Genomic DNA, 16,579 nt, shown 5'->3' with positions numbered 1-16,579 from the left:
TAATATAGCAAGTGTGGCCAGCAGAGGCCAGATACAATACTCCCCCCCACAAACAAACAGGAAAATATCACCAGAGAAGGTTAATGAAGGGTTCAACACTATATTTATAACTGTTAAGGAAGATAGCAAGAAGCTTTTATCTTCTACAACTCCATCTTTCAAAGGAATCTAGAGATGTAAGGTAGAGAGATGAGAGGAGGCAAACTATTTCTTTTCATCATTTTTTAGGTAAATTTCAGTTTGATGGAGAAGCCTGGGACCCTTCTACTCCTCCCACTACATTACTGAGTCATTTCTATTCTTTTCTCTGACAAATACAAAAACCAAAAATTAAAATAATAAGAATGGTAATTAAATATATTAAATCTTTGATACTTGAAATTTTCAATATTATTAAAATTGAAAATATCCCTCTCTTCTCCTACCCCCTGGATTTAGGAAATACCTATTTTCCTTCATTTAGTCTATGTACTTTCAGTCAAATTCTTCTTTTCAATAATCTTCCTTAATTCTAATACAAGTAGTCAGTGATAGAGGATATAGATTATTTGCTATTTGAGATGATAAACTAGTTTGGGTGATTTTACTTGAACATAAAAGTTGATTGAATTTGTCTGAAAAAAAACAGTTTTGACAAGGCATAAAAATGGCTAATGTTAAGTCTAACCACATTGTGATGATCACCATCATTCTATGCATCTTACTAAGAAGTAGTCTAAGTGCTATGTACTGTTTAAGAAGAAAATATATAGACATTGAAGTTCTTGTCAAAATGTGCTGATTACAGCAGTTTTCCCAGAGCTACAATCACTCTAATAAAAATGCCTGAACTGGAACGTGGTGCTGGTTATATATATTATTTGCCTTCTGAGTTGTTTCAGTACTACATAAACCCAAAGCAAATAGCTGTCAGTTTGAAAACTTCAGAAGAGTTCTGTCTAACTTATCGTTTTTTAGCTCTGTTGTTTAGAGTCTTTGAAGAACATGTCAACTAGATTCTGAGAACGTGTAGTGGAAGACAGAACTTAAGCTAAAAGTCCTGGATTAAAATGTTTTATATATTTTGAAGTTATCTTGATCATTGTATTAAAATACTTTGATAGTTACTTTTTGGTGAGGATATTCTTTTTTCCCCTTTTCTATGTCCCATCTTTTCTTATTGTCTTCCTATAGCAAATTTCTTCACCTTTAATATTATATACTCTCTGCTCAATGGCATTAAATCCTGGAAACTGAACTTATATCACAATGTCAGGGATACAAATTTGGGCAGGGTTCAGGAGATGATTACTAAGACAATTTCATGAAAGCACTAACCATTTACAAATTAAATTGTACTTTAGCTTTAGAAGATAATGCTACATTTGTCAATATGGGGATTTTCATGAATCTCTTCTAAATTATCAAATTTCAGTTTTCTAAGATTGTCTTTTCCTGTCTCCACCATGGGTCCAATGGGTAGAGGATGAGGAAATTAAGGGAAAACAAAAAATTTAAGAAGAAAAAAAGAGAAAAAAGTGAAAGGGTGGATGAAAGAAAAAGAAGCAGAGAAGAGGGGGGGAATGGAATGTGAGGTGGGGGAAAAAAGCCAGAAATGTCAGGAAGTAGAGATTGGGAGGGAGAGTTCTAGAGAATTGGGGACAGTCAAATATTCCTCGACTGTTAAGGCTAGCAAAGAAGCCAGTAATCTCAAATTATTGTAGAGATGAATAAAGTGTTAAAGGATTAACAAAGGAAAGAATCAGGTTTGAAAGTGCTTTGAAAGATGAACAGAGGATTTTATAGTAATCTCTGGAGGTAATAGGGAGCCACAAGAATTCATTGAATGGATTTAGGAAGATCACTTTTATAATTGATTGGAATAAGGGGGGGGGAGGAAGAAACTTTAGTCAGCGAAATCAACCAAAAGGCTTATTGGAAGAGTCTAGGAATGAGGTACCAAGTGCCTATAAGAAGGTACTTAAAATATCAAAGGAGAAAAATGGAATATATGTGAGAAATTTTATGAAGGTAAAAATGACAGGAAATTATCACTAAAATGGGGGTCGAGAGTATAAGGAGTCAAGGATGATATCTCCTTTGTGAGTCTGGGTGACTAGGAGGCTGGTGGTACCCTGCAAAGTTAGGAAGTAGAGAAGGTATTTTTTGGAAGGGGAGATGATTTTAGCTTTGGGCACAATGAATTTAAGATTTCTTTAGGACACAAAAATCAAGTTATCCAATAGAAGGTTGAAAATATGAGACTGGAAGTTAGAAGAGAGGTTAGAACTGGACAAGTATATCTGAGATTCATTTTTATAGAGGTGATAATTAAAATCTTTGGAGCTGATTAGACCACCAAGAGAAATCATATAGAGGAAGAAGAGAAAAAGACTCAGAATACAATGGTAAAGATCCTTCACAATTAGCATGCATGACATAGATGAAGATGGCAATCCAGGGAATCTATTTTGAAAGGTAGTCAATGCCAGACCAGTATGAATGTGGAAAACTTGCCAATGATAGATAATCAAAGAATCATTGCAATCATGACCAAAATGCATATTAAATTATTAGTTTTGTTATTTTTAATTTTAATAACATATTTGTACATGTTTTCCAAAGTTATATAATCCATTTTATCTCCTTCCTTTCTTCCCTCCCCCCTCCAAGGACTGACAAGAAATTCAGTCTGGATTATATATATATATATATAACCCATACATATAAAATCATACAAAATATTTTCATATTATTAATTTTTGTAAGCGAATATCTTATAGAACGCAAACCCCAAAGCATATGCCCAAATGAACAAGGGATAAATCAAATATTTTCATCTGCATTTCTACTCCAAAAGTTCTTTATCTAAAGGTAGATAGTATTCTTTTTATGTCCTTCCTCAACAAAAGAAGGCAATAGAATGGACTCAAAATGTGAATTCTATAATGTTATTTACACAGAATACAGTTTCAAAATAAATATTCATAATGAGTTATAATAAGCTGCTGGTGCAGAATAGATTTATGCCTCAGGTAAACTTAAAAAAACCAGTAGGGGTAGTAATCATGATTTTAGACAATGTTGGTAAAAATAGATACAATAAGAAGATATAAGATGGGAAATTACATTATGCTTAAAGGCACTTACATAATTCAATATCAATAATTCATATATGTGCATTTAATAGCAGAGCATCTAAATATTTATGAGAAAAATAATCAAATTGCAGAAATTAATAAACAATGAAACTATAATATTGCATATATGCATATATAACGTATAACATATATAACATGAAACATTGTGCCCCTTTCAGACTTAGAGAAATATAAACAAAAATAAACAAGGATAAAGTTAAGGTCCTGAATAGAACTTTAAAAAATTTAGAACTGATAAATTTCTGGCAATCATGAGACTTACATAGTACCTTTAAAATTGGACATGTATTAGAAAATGAAAGTCTCACAAACAAATGCTAATAATCACTTTTTTACTGAATTAAATGTGATAAAATTTATATTCAATAAAAGATCTTTGCTAAAAGAATTCAAAATTAATTTGAGATTATAGTAGTAAAGAATTGTTGGATCAAGGAAAAATGAGAAATAACTGGAAATTTCATTAAAGAAAATAAAAATATAATAAAATACCAGAACTTAGAAGTTGTGCCTTAAGTAGTCCTGAGGGAAAAATTGATAACTCTCAATTTTTTTCATCAAAAACAACAAAAAGAACAAATTAATTGATTTGTCATTTAATTTTTTAGAAATTCCAGGGCAATTTGGAACTATGCCCAAAGGATTATAAAAGACTGTCTGCCCTTTGATCCAGCCATAGCACTTCTGGGTTTGTATCCCAAAGAGATAAGGGAAAAGACATGTACAAAAATATTCATAGCTGTGCTCTATGGTGGCAAAAAAAAATTGGAAAATGAGGGGATGCCCTTCAAATGAGGAATGGCTGAACAAATTGTGGTATATGTTGGTGATGGAATACCATTGTGCTCAAAGGAATAATAAAGTGGAGAAATTCCATGGGGACTGGAACAACCTTCAGGAAGTGATACAGAGTGAGAGGAGCAGAACCAGGAAAACATTGTACACAGAGCCTGAACTGTGGTACAATCAAATGTAACGGACTTCTCCATTAGTGGCAATGCAATGACCCTGAAGAACTCAGAGGAACCTACAAGAAAAACCACTATCCACATCCAGAGGAAACACTGTGGGAGTAAAAACATCGAAGAAAAACAACTGCTTGAATACATGGGTCAAAGGGATGTAGCTCCAAATGAATATCCTAGTGTAAACAACAACATGGAAATAGGATCAGATCAAGGACACATGCAATACCCAATGAAATTGCGAGTCAGCTATGGGAAGCGTGGGGTAAAGGGAGGGAGTGAAATAATGTAATTATTGTAACCAAGGAATAAATTGGCTAAATAAACTTATTCAAATGGAAAAAAAATGTTTTTGAAATACCAGAAAGGCAAGAAATGAAAAATCTAACAATCACCAAAGTAGAAAATATTGAAATCAAAGAAGTTATGAATATAATGGAAAAAGAACAAAACTACTTAATATCGAAACCACTGAATTGATAAATAAAAGTAGGAATTGGCATGCTAAAAGGCAAAATAAATTAGTTAACCAGGGTGTTTTTTAAAAGAAAATAGGAAAACCAATTTGTTGATATTTTAAAATGTAAAAAAAAAGATAATTCACAATAATTAAAGGGGCAATAAAAGATATTAAGAGTGACTTTTTCCTTAATTATATGATAGGAAAACCAATAATTTAAACTATGTGACAACAAAAGTATAAAATACCCAAATAGCAAAAGAAATGGAGTATTTAAGTAATTGAGGTTCAGAAAAAATTGAAGAAATGACAAATGAGTTCCCAAATTGAAGAAATACAAACAAACCCTAATAATAGATGCATTTAAAATTGAATTCTATGAAACATTGCAAAAATTTTTGTATCAGTTTTGCTTAAACTATACTTAAAAATAGGAAAAGAAGGGGACCTGTCATATAAATATAGACTTGATGTCTAAACCAAGAAGAAACAAGACACTATATAAACTAATATCCACAATGTATATTGACTTAAAAGCATTAAATAAAATATTATCAAAGAAATTACAGCAGTATATTAAAAAGATTCTGAACTAGTTGGCTTCACCAGAAATCCAGTTAGTTCAAGATAAGAAAGCTATAAATATAGTAAAGCATGTTAATATAAAATGAACATAATAGGCAATTATAATGAATTATGTTCCATAATTATAAGAAATGCTGAAAATGATTTTGACAAAATATTACACCTGTTTCTATGAAAAATAGAGCAATAAGTGGACTTTTAACATGTTGAATAGTATGTTTTTAAAACAGAACAAACATTGTATGCTATACAGAAAGTTTATTGACCTTTCCAAAAATATCAATGTTAAAGATAGGATTACATTTATCACTAATACTAATTAAAATAGTGATATAAACTTTAGCTATAGCAATAGGACAAGAAAAATAAATCAAAGGAGAAAACATAGCCTAAGAGAGAGCAAATCTCACTGTTGTATATTATTTGATGGTTTATCTAGAGCAGCATTGGTGTTAAACTCAAATCATAATTAATTAATCCTTGCTGGTCACATATTGACTTGTTCAGTTGTTTCAATCATGTCTGATTATTTGTGACCCCATTTTCAGCTTTTCTTGACAAAAATACTGAAGCAATTTGTGATTTCCTTCTCTAGCTTGTAGATAAGAAAATGAGGCAAACTGAGTTAAGTGAGATTCCCAATAGCAAGTTTGTGAAGCCAGATTTGAACTCAGGAAGTTTCTGATTCTAAGCCCAGTCTTCTATCCACTGCACTTCATAGCTGCCTACATGTTGATTTAGAAAACTAGAAATCAAATTATCCATGTTATTTTGTATTTTAATTTATTTTGTTAAACATCACCTAATTTCATTTGGTTAGGGATATTTTGGTCCAGCACATCTCAAATTCTAAATCTCTGAGCTAAAGAACACTAACAAATCCATTAAGACTGATAAAAATAACAAAGAAATTCAGCAGCGTTATTAGACATAAGACAAATTTGCATGTCATCAAAATTTATATATGTTTTCAATAAAATCCAGCAGGAAGAGGTAAAAAGAAAAAAATCAATTCAAAATAACAATAGAATGTATAAAATACTTAATAGTCTATCTACCAATACATATATAAAAGCTTCATAAATGCATCTACCACAATCTTTACAGAAATAAGGATAGATCTAAATCTTGAGAAAAAGATACTGCTTGCTAATTGATAAGAGGGGCCAATATAGCAAAAACTATACTATTTATTTTAATTATTCTGTTCTATACAAAACCAATGGATTATTTTATAGAAACAGAAAAAATAACAGTAAAATTCCTCAATAGATAAGAAAGATCAAGAACTCAAACGAAACAATGATCTGATGAGAAGGAAGTTGGCCTAAGAGTATAAGATCTCAAAACATATTACTGTAAAAAGGAATTCTTTATTCCTTTTTTAATTTAACAGGAACATGGAGGTCCTCTTACCATAGACATATGTAGGTATTAACCAGCCCACAGTGACAGGAAGTAGAAACCATAGAGAAAGGAATGAAGAACCATAGAGATAGTTAGGGGGTTCAGTCACTGACAGTTGAGGGTGACAGTTGGATCTGTCAGTTGCTGACAGGGCTGGGAGTTGTGGGGAAGTTGGCTGCTGGAAGTGTGTGAATTGGTGGTTGGAGTTTAGTTGTTGGAATATAAAGACAGGCCTGAACTTACTGAGAGGGCTATTTGGCTTTAGCCTTTACAGGGGATTTGGGGTTTTTTGAACTTTTTGAATGTAATGAAATGGTAACATACCATAACATAATATGAACAGTTTATGGGAAATCTGGTAAGACATGCATATATCAATGAAGAATAAAATGAGTAGAATCAGAACTATTAAATAATTGCAATTTTATAAGAATAACATTTTTGAAATCCCTTTCTTTTCTTTTTTATGACATTTTTTTAACATTCTTAAAAAAAAAAAGGTTTTGAATTTCAAATTTTCTCCCTTCTTTCCACACTCCCTCCCTTAATCCCTCATACCTTTACTGTCTCCCAGAGATGGTGAGCAAACTGATATAAATTTTACATGATTTCATTAATTCAATTACCAGTTACAACTCCAGAGGACTAATAATGACACATGCTACTAATCTTTTGACAGGTGAAAGAATTTATGATGCAGAATAGCTATATATTTTGTAGCATAGCCAATGTGGGATTCTGTTTTCCTCAAAATAAAAATCTTTACTAAAGTATCTTTCTTTTTATTTTTCCCAATGAAGGAGGTGGGAAAATGGCAGGTTAAACAGATAGATTTTTTTAAAAGAGGAGAAAAAGAAAGAAAATATAATCGTTTGAGACACTCTTTTCAATGCAGAGAACAGAAGACCAGAAAGAAGCTCTGAAAAGCCTAAGTGCTTTGAATACACCTGAATAAAATACAAATGGAAATGATTATATATCTAAAAAGCATTTTAGCTATAGCAATGAGAAGAAAGAACTGAAGAAATCAGTGTAGGCAATGAGGAAATAAAGCTATCACTCTTTGCAGATGAAATGATGGTATATCTGGAGAATCCTGGAGAATTAATCAAAAGTCTAATGAAAAAAAATTTAACAACTTGATCAAAGTTACATGAAATAAACTCACATAAAAAGAAAAGCAAGCTATATATCTATATCTAGCTAGCTATATATCTATATATATCTTTACTTTCATATGGGAAAGGAAGGTAGTACAGTAAATAGAGTACTAGGCCTGAGGTCAGGAACATTCATCTTGAATTCAAATAGGGCCTCAGATACTTAGTAGCCATGTGACCCTGGGGAAGTCACTTAACTTTGCCTTATTTTCCACATTTGTAAAATAAGCTGGAGAAGGAAATAGTAAACCACTTTGGAAACATTGCCAAGAAAATTCCAGATGTAGTCTTGAAGTGTTTCCCCAAACTGAAATGACTCAACAATAGCAACAATTTCATGTATTACTTTTTCATTTTTACTATGTATATGAACTATCTATTTTATTTAGTTTTTGTTAAATTTAAAGTTAATGAAACCCCAAAAATATGATGGGGAGAAGAGTGAGCACACAGAGAATGAGTTCTGTTTTCTTAGTATATGCTGGAGATGAGTTCTTGTTAGGTATTGTTAAAGTAGGGCTCAGTCACCTCTGAGGTTCTGACAAAGTCAGTTTGTTTGATTTTGTGAAGTTCTTTGAATTAGGCTACAAATGACTGGAGTTTATTCATCATTGTAATTGAAACTATTGATTTTAAAAATGTTATTGAGATTTAATTCCCAAAATAGCTAATTAAATCCCAGGTGTATTTTATAAGAAAAATTTAAAAGATAAATTCCTCTTATAATGAATATTCAACAATTCAATTAAATCTGTAATCACTTAAGGATCCTCCTTCAGAAATCTTGATTTCAATTCAATCCTGCCTGCCCATCCTATGTGATTCTTTTCAACATCCAACCAGAAGTTTCTCAACTTCTTTTCTCAGTTTCTCTCAATCCTGTAAGGAGCTCAGTGGAGCGCATCAATTATCCATTCCTCCTACCATGTAAAAAGGACTAGCCTCCTTTAATATCATATATTTCTTTGATGACATGCTTACTCACATTTCTCTTCATGGTTCCTTATTTGTCATACGTTGCAGCCTACTGAAACCTACCATGTGCTTTTTTGAGTGATATGCATTTTAATTGCTATCCAAAGATTATATTCTGTGATGTGTAGCTATATAATATAATAACACTACTATAATTGATATATATATATATAAATATATAAAATATATATTTATATATATATCATATATATATAATATATATATAAAAATGATATAAAATTGATAGTGAAAAGTTGGACCTTTCAGGGAAAAGTTTAGAAACATTATAGGAACTTACTTTCTCCTCTAGTGTCATTGTAAGCCTTACTCATCATCTATTTAGAATATCTGTCCTACACACACACACACACACACACACACACACACAAATTTTGTCTCATAATTTCAAAATAGTAATTTTCCATGTTTCTGATATTTCCTCTCTGGATGGGCAAGAACACTTAAAGCACAAACATTGAAACAAACAAAGACTTGCTGATGTATAAACCATGCCTCACAAATACTTTTAGTAGCCAATATACTATATTCAGTTTCATAACAATGATAAACTGACCAGAGCTCTGGAAGAGTTAAGTGACTCTCCAGGTCATACCTCTAAGAATTCACAAACTTGGGATTTGAAATTATACTTTCTATCTCCAATTCTAAATGGTTATTTCACTCTACCTTACTGCTATTTCTTTGTTCTGCTTTCCTAATGAATCATAATTTGAATACATTTTTCATCTAGCTGATGATACTCAATTTAGAGGAACTAAATATTCACTAGTAATAGATTTATCCAATCTCCTACTATTTCAGTATATTGCCTAGTACAGGTCTTATTTTAAATTTTTGATCATGCTTGCTTATATAGATATGAACAATTTTAAAACCTATTTCAAATTGTAATGAGCTCCTATGTTCTCTTCATTAATTTGTAAAGCATTGATAGTTTTTTTTTTGTGTGTGTGTGTGCTCCTGGATTTTCCTAACAGTTGTTTATATTAGAATTTCTACTAGGATGGAATTGCCACATCTAGTCTTTGTAGAAATTGAATATAGCTGGTTTGAGCATGTGTTAGGTAGAAAAAAATTCAAGTTCATGTTATTCAGTCAGAGGAGATTTCTATAAACTATAGACTATAGTGTTTCAATGGACCAAGATAAAATAATGAGTGTACATGTGAATAAATTTTTTTCATGTATATTATTTTAGTTGTTACATTCATACTAATGAATGAAATATGAACTAAAGTGATGAAGTTTCTTTCCTTTGGCCTTATTTGTCCCCATTAACTAATACCTTAAATAGATACTTTTTACTCAGGATTAAGTCTTATTGATATACTTTACATAGTACTGTGGTAGTGGTTGGCTTCCCCCAGTGACTATGTACTTGAAACTTGCATTAATCAGTGTTATCTTGTAATTTGTAATGTCCTATTGATTAATTATGTATTGGTGGAAATGTGAGATTCACTCATGTGGCCTAAGCTTGATAGCTCAAACAGATTTTTGTTTCCAGGACTTTTTTGCTAAAATGACATAACAATATTGGTTTTGAATCTCCCAGTCTTGAAATTTCAGCCTCTATAATTATTTGAATGAAAAGTTAAAGTCACAATGGCTTTCTGGAAAAAAAAAACTGCTCTCTAATTATCATAATTTGTAAATAATGACTAGCATTTCAGCTTGAGGGTTTAATATATTCATATTATATGGAATGAAGGCCTAAGTTAACCCAAAATATCTATCTAAATAATTTGAATCATAAGGCAGGAGCCCTGGAAGATGCCCTAAAAATGTTTATGAGTAAGGTAGATCAGTCTCATGTCTGGATAAAATATAGAATGGGTAGAGGTGAACTTGTGTATTAAATAGTCTTTTTTGGTCCTTTAGTTTGTTAATTCTACAACATAACAGTTGATAAAAATTTTCTACATTTTGAAAATGTGGCCACATTCCTTCTTTAAATATTTCTTTATACTTAGTTACATATAATTTTATGTTTTTTTTCCTAAAAAAAAAAAAACAAAGCAGCATTAACCTGCTCTTTGCACCTTTTATGTTACTAGTGACACTATTTTGCCTTCACTCTGAAATTTGCAAATATCCTCTCAGACCATTTTATTAGTGATTTTATTTGAACTAGGCTTTTCTTTGACCCCAAAGAGATCTTAGTGTAAAGCCTAGAAAAGAGGTGAAGTGTTAATTAGTTTTAATGGCTCCTGCTGCTATCTTTCTATCTACAACTCTGAGGAAATCTACAGAATTGGGAAAGAATGTGTGAAATTTGTCTGGGGAGGTAGGGAAGGATTAACGTGTTTGTGAATTGGTCTGTATACTCTGAGTAATACTATTACTGTAGTTGAATAACACTAGCCTCCCATTTCAACTTTTTTTCCCCCTTTTATCCTGACCCTTGGATAATACTTTAGAGGCTTGTAATTATAAGACTATCTTTTTAGTTGTTTTTCTACACACAAACTTGCTAACACCATTTCTATATCTTCAGTTAATTCAGTACCTAAGGAACCTGGACCTGTTAAGACAAGTTACAAAGTAGAGATAAGGTCTGGTAGCTAAATGGTTTATGAGAGGAGAAATACAATATGTTAATTTAGATTTACACAACACCAGGGCCCTGTTCCAGATTACCCAATCAGCTGTTGCATTTTAGCAAAAGGCAGCAGCTTCCCTGGACATGTTGCTAGTTGTTAAGATCAGCCTTTCTCAATAAAAACCATTCCCACAGGAATAAATGAATACAGTTTCAAATACTGCGTATTCTACCTATGTTAGGTATTTTTAAAGAGTTTTCTAAATTTTGACTTAGCAGATAATAGATAAATAAATGTTTTAACTTAATCAAAGTTTACATTATTATTGAAGATAATGCCATCAAGGATTAAAAAAAAAACATTTTCACCCCATTGAAATAGATCTTTGGAGATCTGTTAAACTTTCCTTTTTTCATCAGCCTAATTTTTCTTAAGATTGCCATAGTGATATAATCAACACAGGTCTTTGATGGAATGGGTGTAAAGTATGCTCTCATTTGATCATAAAGTATCATGTTATATTTGCTTTGTGGTGTAATGGGTAGAATATTTGACTTGAAGCCCATAAACAGAGTTTCAAATCTTTCCTTAGGCTTTTAGTAGCTATTTTATTATGAGAAAGTTACCTCAAGTCGCAGAAAATTAATATTTTCATGTTTAAAATGAAAATAACAAATGAATGAATGAAAAATAGTTAAGTGCTTATTTATGTATAAAAATCATTGTTAATCCCTGAAAATACAAATAGAGAACAAAGACAGCCCCTGCTGTCATGAAGATCACATACTTATAGACGAGATCACATTGAAAGCTCTTGTGATCTTTATGGTACATCAGCAAAGTACATGGTAATTCTTTTTTAACATAATTATGTTTTAAATATATTAACATTTTTAATATATTTAAACTTGTAAAAGCATATCCTTACTGAAGTTGAACCATTTGACAATGTCAAGGACTTTGTTGGCAAGACATTTCTTTTCTGGGTCTTCAGTATCAGTGGCTACAGCATCCACAAAATAAGTTACTAGGACACATCTTTATGGGGATCACTTCCGAGGATGATGACTGTGTGTGCTGGCCTTGAAGCGACATGGTTGGGCTTAGGAGTTGCTGCCAACCTTGTGGACTTGTGGACTCACCTGCCCCTTAATAAGTTGGTATACAGTTTATCTTGGAGGTGGTGAGAAAGAGGGGCCTCTTCACCACAGTGATTTCTAATTTCACTAATGGCTACAGGGCCCAGAGTGGAAGCAGAACCGATAGTCATGTTGGCATTGATATTAACCAAGACTCTTGGGTTCAGACAGAGTCCTGACTTGCTGCTTCAGCTAGCAGTTGATGAGAATGACTGGCCCATTTTCTACAGATGTCACTTTCTTGGATAATGGCTCTGGGGTCCCAATTTGAAAGCAGAATTGATGTAGGTGGTATAGAGCATTGCTGCTTCTGAATCTCTGGGGTTCAGGATCATGGGACTCTGTCCTTCCAGATGTCAACAGAGATAGTGGTGATGGTTTCTCACCTGGCACAAACTGTCTCCTGTCCTTCCATTAGAGTACCTTGATGTTATGTTCCCAAATGAAGGTAGTCTCCTTGAAAGCAGGGGCCATTTTATTTTTTTGTCTATATTTCCATTGTATTTCAGATAGTAGTTTCTTAATAAATGTCAAATTGAATTGAAAAATTACCAATGGAGGAGTCTGCTAGCTTTTCTCTGCTTTCCAACTGGGTTTTGGTGTGTATGAAACTCTGAAACTTCAGATATGATTAAATTAATTAGATTAAATAATTCTAAAACATCACTAGGATATTAAATTTAAGTACCACTAAATGCATTGCACAAATAGATTTTGTTTCATACCTTTCTAGCAGTTATTAAATATAAAATGATACTATTGACTTTAATTCAATAGTTGGATTCCATAGTATGTATTCACATTCCATTAAAGTCTATATGGATTTTCAAAACAATTGATAAGTCAATACTCCCTTTTGTTTTAAATTAAAGGCTTCATTTTAAGAAATATCATCATATACTTTCCTTAATATGAATCCTCCAGAAATTGTGTTTCTGAAATGCCTTGTTGTAAGCCAACCTGGGAAGTACTAATATATAATAAATTTCAATTGTTCTGTGTCCTAGTCAGCTCCCTGAAAAGAAAACATTTGAAAGCTGCTTTGAGTACTTATTTGGTTAACAGCCTTGGGATTTCTTTCTCTCTAGAATAGCTAGTAATGCTCTCATAGGTTCTCTATTTTAAATTCTGCACCAGAAGTTGGATATTTCAAGAAGACACCATTTCAATGCCATTATTATATGGCTCAGTGGGACTATGCTAAGACACAGTGGGACTATAAAGGGGTGCTGTAGTGAATTCAGCCACTTACATTTTACCACTGAATGTTTTATTTCCAAAATGTTGAGTTCAAATCTAGTGAACATCACAAATTGGGTGAATTTGTCTCTTTCAAAGTAATGTTCAGGGAGCGACTGTTGATATAAAGAATCACCTGCAAAATCTAATACAACCAGTGATAATTTGGGAAAGGTTGCTAGTAGAAAAAAAAGGTAGATGAATTCAGTATAGAACTGGCATATTTTTTTTAACTTTGTATTGTTAGTATATATCTAGGAAAGTATCCAAATGAGATCCTGGCATTGATTGTATGTTTTTAAAATCATATTTTCATCCTAAGTATTATCCCTTTACCTTTCAACCAAGGTAAAGCAAATATGGACTCATTCCTGTTTATTTTTGTGGTTCTTAGGATTTTTTTCTCTCTTTATAATAGGTAGCATTTTTATAGTGCTAAGAATGAAGAGTACTTTACAAATAATATTTTATTTACTTGCTGTCTTCTTATTGCTTATTTTTCTCTTTTAGGTTCCCCTAATATTTTTTATCCATTTCACCTATATAAAAATCAGGTAAAAGGGAGGGAAACAGATTGAAATCTGTCCCAAAAGAGAACTTTTTTGAGCAATGAGTGGAAGTAATGTAAGGAAAAACCTTCCTAACAATTAGAGCTGTCTCTATATAGGATATATAAGGCACATATCAGATTAATCAAGTGTTTCCACAGACACTAATCACACAATCTCAGGTTTGGGAAGGAACTTCAGAAGCCAGCCAGCAAAATTTACACATGCATGAGAATATCCCTTACATCATACTCTATAAGTGACCATCCAACCTTGTCTAGAGTTCTCCTGTGAGGGAATTGCAGCCCATTCTACTATTAACTACCTTAGGGAAGTATTTGCTTTTAATTGTTGGGTAAATTGCAATCAGTATATTTCATCTCTGCAACAATATCAACACAAAAGGAAAAAAAAATAGTACTTCCTAAGTACAGGGATCCTGGGAGATGTCAATGACTGTCTATTATATGCCTTCTATAGAAGTACAATAGTATCTATACTGTAATCATTCAATACATACTAATTTATTAAGGACTACTGAGTGGAATTTGCAAAGGTAGGTGTCAGGATGGCTGATTTCAAACTAGATATAGTGACATCCTGTCATCTAGTCAAGAGTTCATAAACATAGAGCTGGAAAGGACCTCAGAGGGTCATCTAGTCCATATCTTCCTTTTGTAATTGAGAAAAATGAGACCCAGATTGATTAAGTGATTTGCCCTAGATCTCCCAGGGACCCTTGAGGGAAAAGAATTTCACCACTCTTTCTATTTTACTTATTATATCCCTCAGTCTCAATATAAGGAGACATTTCCTAAGAGCTAGAGCTATCCAGAATTGAAATGGGCTCTACTGGGAGCCAATGAGTCTTGTCTTTCATGAGTAGACATATTTGTAGATGGCCAATTTTGGATGTTGTAGTAACAGAATTTTTACTCAGATGTGTATTAGAAGTCTCCAGTGCCCTTAATATTTAAGATTCTAGGATGGGAATGATATGCCCTTTGAAATTAAATCAGTTACTTGTTTGAACTAGCTGGGCAATGCTTGTAAGTTCTCAAGTCATGAATTAACATGAAATAACTTGTATTCAATTGAACACAGGAAAAACATTTCCTTTACCACTCACACCCTAAATATAAAATACAATTATAATTCAGAGGCTACTGTGAAGTAAAAGCATCTACCCCCTACTATTTAAGGAGGAACCCTGAACAAGAGTTAAAAAAAAACAAAACAATGTTGATACAATTTTTAGCAGCAGGTAAATGAGCTGCTATTGAAATAAATTCAGTAGTGGTTTGGCTTTTGTAGTGTCTGCAGTTTCAAGTGCTTTCGAGCATGATATGTGCCTCCCTTTAGAATATTTTTAAGCTGCTGCCTTCATGAAAGCTGTCATGTTGGTGTATAGATACAAAATATGCTTTAGTCAGAAACTAGAAGGATAGTAAAGCAGAATTTTTTAGTTTCTATAGCACAGGGGAATACTTTTAAAACAGACATGTCTGAAAGATAGAGTATTGTTGTTGTTTTAAATAGGAAAGGGGAATTGAAGCACAGTGATTTAATGCAGTTTCAAGTGGGTGCTTCCAAAAAACAATTTTTGACTTTGTTGAACATTCAGCAAGGGAGTGATTTTTCTCCTCTCTCCTTTCAACTTCCCAGATGTATTCTTGTTAAATGTATAGGTCATACATTTTCAAGCTTAGATTGATCATTTTTTTTTTGGTATTTAATTCATTAGTGCCAAATTTGGACACTTATTTTTTGTCAATAGCATTTTTAGATATTAAGGTTGGTAACTGGTATGCAATTTATCTAGTGTGCTTTGGGGTAAAGACTTACTCTTCGATAGTTTATCAGGGATATAAATATTTATTTTTTTCCAAAAGAGAATTATAATATTATTAGAAAAGTATATGGTTGTCTCAACTTTCTTTCTTCATAACTGCTAGTTGTCTTCAATTTTTGTTAAAGAAATATCCCCATTTCATCCTAGAAAAAATATTTCTTGTTGTTTAGTTGTTTAAGCCATGTCTGACTATGACTCAATTTGGAACTTTCTTGGCAAAGATACTGGAGGGGTTTGCCATTTCCTTCTCCATCTTACTTTATAGATAAGGAAACTGAGACAAACAAGGTTAAGGGATTTGCCCAGGGTCACACAGTTTTTAGTAAGTCTCTGAGGGCAGATTTGAACACGAGTCTTCCTGATACCAGGTAGGATTCCCCAAACACTGTGCTATCTACCTGTTCTTAGTTGAAGATATGGTCAATAAGATAAGTCAAGACTTAGAAAGAAGGCACATGTTAGCACACACTCCCAAACTGTCTATGCCTTTGAAAGACTTGTTTTTAACTTCCTCTTGTGCTATATAATTATTTGTAGGAGAAAAT

General features: G+C 32.4%; 1 protein-coding gene across 1 annotated transcript in view; it reads left to right on the top strand.

The window, feature by feature from the left end:
• MACROD2 (mono-ADP ribosylhydrolase 2) overlaps positions 1-16,579 on the top strand; it is a 2,426,984-nt gene that overhangs the window by 315,365 nt on the left and 2,095,040 nt on the right. The gene's annotated exons all lie outside the window — the stretch shown is intronic.

Source organism: Monodelphis domestica, chromosome 1 (assembly GCF_027887165.1).
Source record: "Monodelphis domestica isolate mMonDom1 chromosome 1, mMonDom1.pri, whole genome shotgun sequence".
Classification (NCBI taxonomy): Eukaryota; Metazoa; Chordata; class Mammalia; order Didelphimorphia; family Didelphidae; genus Monodelphis; species Monodelphis domestica.
The sequence above is the reverse complement of the archived record's forward strand: the minus strand, read 5'-3'. Positions and strand labels throughout refer to the sequence as shown.